This window comes from Bos mutus, chromosome 11 (assembly GCF_027580195.1).
Source record: "Bos mutus isolate GX-2022 chromosome 11, NWIPB_WYAK_1.1, whole genome shotgun sequence".
NCBI classification, from domain to species: Eukaryota; Metazoa; Chordata; class Mammalia; order Artiodactyla; family Bovidae; genus Bos; species Bos mutus.
The window spans coordinates 31,942,022-31,952,061 of NC_091627.1; the positions used below are offsets into that span (position 1 = coordinate 31,942,022).

The 10,040-nt window shown below is 41.9% G+C and overlaps 1 protein-coding gene across 4 annotated transcripts in view; it reads right to left on the reverse strand.

Moving 5' to 3' along the window:
- ITSN2 (intersectin 2) overlaps positions 1-9,327 on the reverse strand; it is a 126,751-nt gene extending 117,424 nt beyond the window's left edge. The window contains exon 1 of one of the 4 annotated variants that reach the window (XM_070379194.1): positions 9,235-9,327. The gene's annotated coding sequence lies outside the window, so the exon portion shown is untranslated. Of the gene's footprint in view, positions 1-8,430; positions 8,451-8,888; positions 9,124-9,234 lie in introns of those variants that run through there. The other 3 variants (XM_070379193.1, XM_070379195.1, XM_070379198.1) reach the window with 3 other exon arrangements.
- Between the last annotated feature and the right edge of the window lie 713 nt (positions 9,328-10,040).

The window sequence follows — 10,040 nt, forward strand, 5'->3', positions numbered from 1 at the left end:
ACAGGGTGGTGGGAGACACCAAAATGTGGTTGTAATTGGTTGTTGGAATAACTTTTCTCTTACTTTTCTTTTTCTCTATTTTACAAAGTTTCTTCAATCAGCATGAATTATTTTCATAATTAAAAAAAGTTTTAGTTACACGATGAGATATGAAGAGGAGGATTTGAAAAAATATCAAATTAAATGACAAATAAATTATATTGTCAATCTGTAAAGTGCTCACTTCTTCCTCAAGACCAGCAGTCAGTATACCTCAAGACTACAGCCAGAGAAGAACGTCTCTTAGTCTTGTATCAAAGCTAGAAGAACAGAAACGTAATGAAGGCCAGAGAGAAAAGACATTGAGGTCTCGTGCCATGTGCTGACAACCAGCAAAGGGCGTGCAGGAACCCAAGTCTTCACAGAGGGCTGCAGGGTTTCCTCTCTCCCCAAGCCCAAGGCTTCCACTTTCAGCAAAGGCTGCCAGTGGGCCTTCCCCACCAAGTCACAAAATTTCCCTGGGCATTTCAAGATCTTATCAAGATTATACCAGGACCTGGCAACTTCCCCCGCTCCTGTCACACTGGAAAAATGAGGAAGTCAGAAAAGAAACTGAGCTCTGTTTTATAACAGAAGAGCTCCAGAAGAAAGACTGAAATACTAACACTAGACCAGGTATGCTGGGTGAAGGAGGGATTTATTACATCAGGCTTTCCCAGAGGCAAAGCTGATAAACCTCAAAATCACTGTAAATCACTTGTTGTTCCCAGAACGGGAAATTCCCATGTGTGTTTGCACTCAGTCTCTAGGCCCCCCTCTTTCTGCCTCCTTCCCCACTGGCCTTCAAAGTTGAGTTCCAGAGTTAACTTCCTTAGTGTAAGTTTCTCTATTTTACATACTGGGAAAGTTGATTTCTTTCTTATATCACCAACAGTATCATGAGCACCTTTAATTCAAATCAACAAATATTTACAGAGTATTCAGATGTACAGCATCTGTATAAAATGTATAAGAGCAGGGAATACACAAGAGGAATAAGACCAAAAATGATAACTGCATGTAAGTGCAACAGGTATAAAGAAAAGACAGAAGATAGGCACCTAACTTTGCCTTGGGGAACTAGAAAGTTGTTAGATGACTAATACCAGAGAAAATAACTTCTAAACTAAGAAATGAAAAACTGAACAAAAGGTATCACCCATTAGGCTAGGAAAAGAGATTCTAAGGAACTGAGAACAGAAATGGGCAAGGACACAGAAGAAAAAACCGTTTGAGAATTTAAAACATGCTGTCAGAGTACTTTGTAAATGGAGCTAATAACTGCACCTACCTCATAGAGAAGAGATATTATAAAAATTAAATGAGTTAATTAATATAATCAATTAATATAGCAGGAGATACAAGAGACACAGATTCAATCCCTGGGTTGGCAAGATCCTCTGGAATAGGAAATGGCAAACCGCTCCAGTATTCTTGGCATGAAAATTCCATGGACAGAGGAGTCTGGTGGTCTGCAGTCCGTGGGGTCACAAAGAGTTGGACACGACTGAGTGACTAAGCACGCACGCGTGCGCACACACACACACACACGCACACACACGGTGACTACTACATAAACCCTAGCTATTATCATTACAATTGATAAGAATTCATTTACAAAGCTAAGATACAAACTTGGAAAAAAAATTTATACCTATAAGCAGAGTTACTATTCTTAGTATTTAAAGAAATCTTAGAAATAACCAAGAGATGAACATGCCAATGAAGTGAGAAAAGGACAGAGACAAATATTTCTCAAAGAAAAAAACTTTAAGTATTACCTTATTAATATTAGGGCTTCCCTGATAGCTCAGTTGGTAAATAATCTGCCTGCAACACAGGGGACCCTGGTTTGATTCCTGGGTAAGATCCGCTGGAGAAGGGATAGGCTACCCACTCTAGTATTCTTGGGCTTCCCTTGTGGCTCAGCTGGTAAAGAATCTGCCTGCAATGCGGGAGACCTGGGTTCAATCCCTGGGTTGGGAGAATCCCCTGGAGAAGGGAAAGGCTACCAATTTCAGTATTCTGGCCTGGAGAATTCCATGGACTGTATAGCCATGAGGCTGCAAAGAGTTGGACACGACTGGCCAACTTTCACTTCACTACTAATATTCAGAGAAAGAAAAATTAAAACAAGGGTCTTTATCAAATTATTAGATTTAAAAAGAAGTGTTCCTAAGGATGTGGGGAATCTGGTTTTATCTGGTTAAGAGAACACTTTGGTACTGACAAGTTTTTCTGGAAGACAACTTGGCAATACATTTACATGGGCCTTAGAAAGTACCCACACCTTTTGACCCAATGTTACTGCAACTACTAGAAATTTATTCTAAGGAAATAATCATAAAGTCAGATATGGTTACAAGGATGTTAGCTGTGGCACAACTTAAAATAACAACAAAAACAACTCTAAACTACCTTAATGTTGAGAAACAATATGAGACAGTGATACAAGCACAGGCTATGGAGTCAGAATAAGTTCATAACCTATGGCTCCCACTTACTGGCTGTGGGATCTTGGGAAAATTACCAAACTTGTCCTTGCTCAATTTTCTTAGCTGTAAAATAAATAATCATAGAACAGCTCTTAAAGAGAGACTAAAGACTAAATGAGCAAAAGTATGTAAAGTGTCTCAAAAGTAACCAGGATACAGTAGTATCAATAGACGTTAGACATTATTAACATCCAGTATCAATGGCACCCCACTCCAGTACTCTTGCCTGGAAAATCCCATGGATGGAAGAGCCTGGTAGGCTGTAGTCCATGGGGTCGCTAAGAGTCGGACATGACTGAGCGACTTCACTTTCACTTTTCACTTTCACGCATTGGAGCAGGAAATGGCAACCCATTCCAGTGTTCTTGGCTGGAGAATCCCAGGGATGGGGGAGCCTGGCAGGCTGCCGTCTATGGGGTTGCACAGAGTTGGACACGACTGAAGCGACTTAGCAGCAGCATAAGCAAGACAATATTATTTACCCAATAAAAATTTTATTGTAGATAAATATAAAGTAGAACTATGGTTTTGATAAGTGCTACTAAACTAAAAAGCAGATAACAAAAGCAGAATATATAATTCCATTTTTCCCAAAGAAAAATTTCTAGATGAGATCTACCAAAATATTAACACTCAACATTTCTCTGGATAATATGATTATTAAGGACTATAATTTTCTTCCTTCAATTTCCCTGCAGCTTTCCAGTTTTACACAAGGAACCTTATGTTACTCATAACAAAAACAGCATAAACCAAAAGTCTATAGAATTTAAAAACAAACACAATATAGCACTTTTAGAAAAAATCAAATTAAGGTATCTATTCTATGCTATTTGATAAATAGTTTATCTGCTCTAGGTTCACATTGCACCTGAGGTTTTTTGTTTTCTGGCTTAAGTTACTAGAAAATAGAAATATTAAGAGATCTACCGGGTCCAAACCAGATAGTGAATGATAAACATTTCTGTTAAATACAATGATCTGAAATACTATTAACTCATAAAATGTGTACAATAATCCTCCCAATTTTGAATTCTTTAATAATTTTGAATGAGGCAAACTCTTCTCTCCATTTACCCCCACCCAACTGCCCACACATTCCCTAGCCCCATTTCCTACCTTACTTTTCTCCATAGCACTCAGCAAATTCTAACTCCTAGCCATTTTTGTCTCCACTCCCCATTCCTGAATACAAGTAGCACAGGGCAGGGTTTTTGTGTGTTTTGTTTACTGTTTATACTCTCAGTGGTTGGATCAGTTCCTGGCATGAAGACATTCATTATTTGCTAGAAGAACGAATGAATTCAGTATCAAGAATTATGAGTGACTTCTGTTAGGTTTAACTTTTTAAAGAAGAAAGAGGCTGAGAATAAAAGAAAGTTAAAGCAGAGGGCAAAAAAAGAGGGAAGAGGAGCTTCTTTTCCCCCCATTGAAACCCCTAGAAAGATAAAGTTGGGGTAAAGTCAACCTAATGAGGAAAGCAATAGTAAACATGGATATAAGAGGGAGCTGCAGCACGTACTTTTTCAAGATGGGATGACCACCAGGTTATAAAGACTATAAAACCCAGGTCCCGGAAAGGAGTGGTCAGAAAGCTTTGAGTTATCTGTATCTGTCTCAAACCTGAATGGCATGGCTCTTTCCATCTCAATCATCCAAGTAACTCAGCTTTCAGGAACAGTGGAATCCTAGATTCTGGATGTAGGAACTAGGATGCTGGAAGGAGGAAAAAACTTCATATTCATGGAAGGAAGGGACTTCTCTGGCAGTCCAGTGGTTAGGATGCAACACTTCCATGGCAGGGAGCATGAGTTCAATCCCTGGTCAGGGAACTAAGATCCCACATGCTGCACAGCCAAAAAAAAAATATATATATATACACACACACACACATACATATGGAATGAAGACCAGACACCAGAAGAAAGGAGAAGTGGGGAGGGAAAGTCTTCTAATACAGGTTGTCTAAGCATTTCACTGGAGCTTTAGCAGAGGTAAAGCCGAAAATGCTTCTAGTGAGAAGAAGAGAATAAAGGGAAATTAAATCTCAAGTCTTCTTTATCATTCAGGTTTTCAGGGCTTACCATAAAGTTAGAGAATGAATGCTACACAAGCATTCCTAGTCTGCTTCATTCTCAGCAAACTTCATTAATCTCTAAGTTCTCACTTATATTCACCAAAAAGTATGTCATACTCATTAAAAGGGCTTCCCACGTGACACCAGTGGTAAAGAACCTGCCTGCCAATGCAGAAGACGTAAAGGACACAGGTTAAATCCCTTAGTCAGGAAGAGCCCCTGGAGGAGGGCATGGCAACCCACCCCAGTATTCTTGCCTGGAGAATCCCATGGACAGAGGAGCCTGGTGGGCTACAGTCCATACATAGCATCGCAAAGGCACAGTCCATAGGGTCACAAAGGGTCAGAAACGACTGAGGCAACTTAGCACACACTCACTAAAAGTAAAGTCCTCAAATGTTGCATAATTTGTGAAATTTATTAATTTGACCTACTTAATTCTCATATTTAAGCAATCATTAAGTGTGGAGGAGTGGCAAGGTGGTGAAGAAAGTGTCCAAATACCTATTTTTAAGCAAAAATGAAATGATACAGCAAGTTATCAGTGTCCTCCAAACTGTCCAAGCAAACCCGAATGGGTCCTTATCTATGTGGGCTCTGCAGTTTGACACTGTTCTTGGTCATTCTTTCCCATTATCAACCTCATAGTAGCCAAATACTCCTCACACTGAAAAGTTGAAGTTATTTAAGCATGTGGATTCAAAGACTTTGAAGTAATAAACCAAAGCAGTAGCTTCTTTTCCAGATATAGAACGTTTGCTTCTTTTAGGCTATGCCTCCCACCCTCCCCCAAATTAAGGGGACTAAAAATGCAGATTCTTTGTTGGGAGAAAGGATTGTAGCTAAGTTCTACTCTATTTTCCAGCCTTCTTTTATGGATTGTTTTGATGGTAAGATTAAACATCAAGAGCAAAATTTTCTTTAATAAATAAAAAATAGAAAGACGACTAAGTTCAGTTTTGAAATTTCTCTTTGAAATAAGTTGGAATAATAATATGCAACATTTATTAAGCACTTATACCAAGCAGAAATCACTGTGGTAAGGACTTTATATTACATACAACAGCACTGAGATAGGTACTGTTATTTTCCCCATTTTACATATGAGGAAACAGAAGCTTAGAGAATTAAAATAAGTTGCTCAAAACAGATATAAGCAGGAGGCTTAACTTAAAGGCCTGTACTTTTATCCAGACCAAAATAAATAAAATTTTTATTGAAATACATATACTTTTTCTAAAATGAATATGCACTAGTGAAAAAAATGATCTAGAAAACATAAAACAGTTGCTTAAGTAAAACAAGTTAAAAGTCTGCCATCTGGTATTAGATCTCTAAATGTCTACCATAACCACTGCTGAATAACTTCACAAACAAATCATTCAGTGTCTTCATATAGCTGTGAAATTCATTTTTTAAATTAATCTCTCAGAATATTTGAAAATGAAACATGGTGCCCTCTTAGAGTTATACATTATTTCTTGATGTATTCGCTCAGATGTATTCTTTTCTGCTCAGTTTCCTTCCTCCCTCCCCCACTTCCTCTCTGCCTGTAGGTCATTTAAGACCAGTTCAGTTCCTCCTTCTCAAGAATGCCTATATGCACACTCTACCCAACAGGACTCTTAATTTAGTCGCTGTGCTCTGTAGATAGAGAATGGTAAAAAGTAAAAAACAAACTCAAGTAAAAAATATAGCGTTTCTGATGCAGCTTCATCTATAGGACTATTCTTTTACAGAACTAATCCTAAACACTATTTTTATACTTCACACTTGGAGTCCTGCCTTTAACAATTGGCACACAAAAACGTCTGCCTATTTTTAGCCTTTCTTCATAAATATTAATAGTTATTCCATACATTTTTCCATAAATAAGGTACTGAAAATATTAGAATATAAAAAAAGAAAAACAGGCACACGCACTGTTGTATGGTAATAAAATACCACCATATTTTGAGTAAGGTAATTAGTTTATTCTGAATCATTTTTGGAACTTGCTAATATAAATGCTTTACAAGTAAATATAGTATATAAAAATGCTACTTATTGATGGAATAATATGTATCAAAACTTTCATTCGTTTACTCAACAAATACTGAATGCCCAAATAACCTTTTGTTTTCATTTCTGAACCAAGATGAATGTACCAGATAAGGAACAGGTGTTGAAGTTAGAAGAATCTTGGTTTGAAACCTGGCTTACTAGCTCAGTGACCCAGAGTAACTCAGTTAACCTAAAGAAGCTCTGTTAACCTCCAGGTTAACATTTCCCTTATCTATTTGATGGGTGGGAAAGAACTATTCATAGGGTCTCTGTGAGCCTAAATGATTATATAACACAACACAGAGCCTGGGAGGCAGTAAGTGTTCAATAAATGACAAAAATGGTAAATATATTTTAATACTGAGGAAAGTAGCTGAAGTAGATATCCAATAAATGGTCTTTTTGTCTTACTAGATAGAAATTTCTGAAACTCTGCATTAAAGATACAACAAAGTAAAAATCTTAAGGTTATGTAAGAAAATTTACACTTTAAAAAAGAGATATGGTAAGTCTATAGAGTGAAAAAAATAAAGGAAGAAAGAGATGGGTAAAGAAGGTCTTGAAAGCTGCTGAGTTTGGGTGATGGATGTATTTAAGTTCCTTTTACTATTCAGATTTTGTGAAAATACAAATTTTTTTAAAAACTATAATTCTAATCCCAGCAATTGTAGAATAAATTTTCTCATATTCTGGTGAGATCTGAATTTTAGCCATGAGATATACTGAACTAACAATAGTACCTCCCTGCTCAATAATTCAGTACAGGTCAAGTTTTCTCAAACAATTCTACCTTTTGTTATAAAGGTAAGCAAAAAAAAAATTACATGCATTAAAGTATAAAAAGATGCAAGCGTTCGTGAGGCTCATTACTACTACATTAAATCAGCAGCCATGCACGTTTTTTTCCATGGCATCCCAAAAAAACACAAAATTCTGTTTGTCCTTAAATGAAGCTTTTAGAAACAACTTTCACCTTACCTACTTTTGAAGTAATAAGGAATATATGTCAAGCATATCTCAATAAAGCTGGGGGAAATAAATTACAAGGGAATCGTAGGCACAGCCAAAGAAACCTAGCACATCAAAATTGCTACTATCTTTAAATTTTGAGAGACGTCATTATTAATTTATGTAAGGGTTTTTACGTGATGTTTTTAGATTGTATTTAGGTTTTACCACTGATTAACAACATAGCAAAGAAGTACAGGGAGAGAGGCAATTACTTTTCTTAAGAGGCTTAAGAAGCTTAACCTGGAGTCTATGCTACCTAAATTAAGCTAACTAGGACAACACAAAATTTCAAGGCACACTCGCCTATTTCTGCGTAAGCAAGTAAACCCTAGCAAAAACAAACTAGTGCATTTAGCAAAGCAAACATTTTTGTGTTAAGTTTAATTCCTATCACAAAGTATTCTATCAAAAATATTCCTAATAAATACAAGTCTCAAGTGAAGCATACTTGCCATCAGCAATCACTCGACTATAACGCACAGGATGAATAAATCCAAATACATCATCTTTTTATAAAATGCACAGCCATCTGCATTTCAGCCTCGGTTTACCCATTCACTATACACATGCAGGCGTCTTCAAAAAGAATTATAAAAGCAATCAACTTTTACTCTGGTCCAAGAGATTACAGCTCTCCGTGCTTCCTGTATACCCTGGAAGTCAATAACGCTGAACTCAAATTGTAACATTTCCCAACTTTGGTTTAATGAGAGCGGCGGACTCAGAGCATCCGCCCACTGGCCTCTCGTGACTCGGGCTACTTTGACGCACTGGGATGCGGCTCACCTGACATTCCGCACCAACCATTGCCAAGGAGGAAAACCAACTCTGTGAAAATAAAATGGGGCCCCGAGGAAGCGGGCGGGTGCCCCTCAGGGCTGGTTCGCTTCTGCCCGCACCCCGAAAGCGAGGGGGCCAGCCGCCGCGTCCGCACCTGCCAGAAGAGGCCGCGGCTAGGGGTCCAGGGTTTGGCCGCGGGGAAGAGGCAGCCCGGCCCCGGCTCCTGGCCGTCCGCCCTGGCCGCGCCGCGGGGGCAGGAACCCGGGGCCGGAGGTTTCCGCCCGGCGCCGCCAAGACTGCCAGGGGCCTAGTTCGGGGGCCTCCCGGGTTCTCGAGGGCCCGTCCGCGTCGTGCGGGGCGCGCAGCCGCCTCCCGGCCCGGCCCGCAAGCCTCCCCGCGGCGGACGCCGCAGCGCCCGCACCTGCCCCGCGCCCTGCCGCAGCCCGAGCAGCGGCTTCACCCACCTGGCGCGCCCGCCGCGCCTCCCGCACGTCACAGCGCGACCCCGCGCCCCTCGGCACCAGCGGCGCGGACGCGGGCGGATGCCGGGAGACCTGCTCGGCAGCCGCCGCTGCGCGCCTGCTTCGTCGTCAGGCCGCCGACAGCGAACCTGTTGCGCAGCCTGTCACGGCCGCTCGGGCTCCGCGGCGCCGCCTCAGCCCCACAACATGGCGGCCGCGGCCTCCGCAGGAAGCCGGGGGGCGGGGAGGGAGGCGACGGGCCGGGCAGTTGACGGCCCGCCCGCTCGCTGGCGGGCACTGACTCGTACTCCCTTGGGAACCCGAAATTGGCCCGGGTGCGGCTCCTCACCCTCGAAGTCCCGAGGCCGCGGACCCCGCGGGCCTGGTCCACATGCTCGTCTCTTCCCTCGGGGAGGCCCTGAAGCCCTGGACCCGCAGCCCTTCCTGGAGGGGTGCCGACCCACCTGGCTCCTCCTCCCCGAGGTGACATGCTGGGGTTGGGTGATGCGTTTCCTGCCACCGCAGACCCCAAGGTTTCGGAAGAGGGCCAAGGGGTGTCCAGCACGTCCCTGATGCAGCCGCCCCACCCCACCCCAAGTCCCTGTGGGGTTCTCTCTGGAGCCTTCTCACCTGGGAGCTCAATTCCCCTGGAATGGGGACGGGGCGGGCATAGGTTATTCCCACCTTTGTTCATGGGTTTGTTACCGGCCTTTCCTTCAAATACCCAAGAAGGACTCACTTTCATCGTACCTAACAGTCGTCCATTCAGCGTCCCTCACCCTCCTCTATAACAAACAAAAAAGGACAAGAAAGGAGCCTTCCAGCCCTCATCCACACGCAGAGCAGCTACCTCGAATACTCTGGCCAAGCAGTAAGACAGTCATCTCTCCGTGAATTCCACGACCTGCGGCTCTCCGCCGGATGCTGAACTTTCTTCCCCACCTGAGAGCCGTCTGACAGGTGAAGCTCAAATTCAGCATCTGTTTTTTCTCCCCTTTCAGCTCCTAGTCTCTTCACAAAAGACTAAATAACTCAAGTCACCACCATTTATGGGGGGCTTGCCCTTGACACAGCACTCCCTCAAGAGAAAGGCTTTTCGTTATTTGAGGTTAGAGGTGGCGTTGGTGGTTTCTATGGGCATAACAAAGTGGGGGT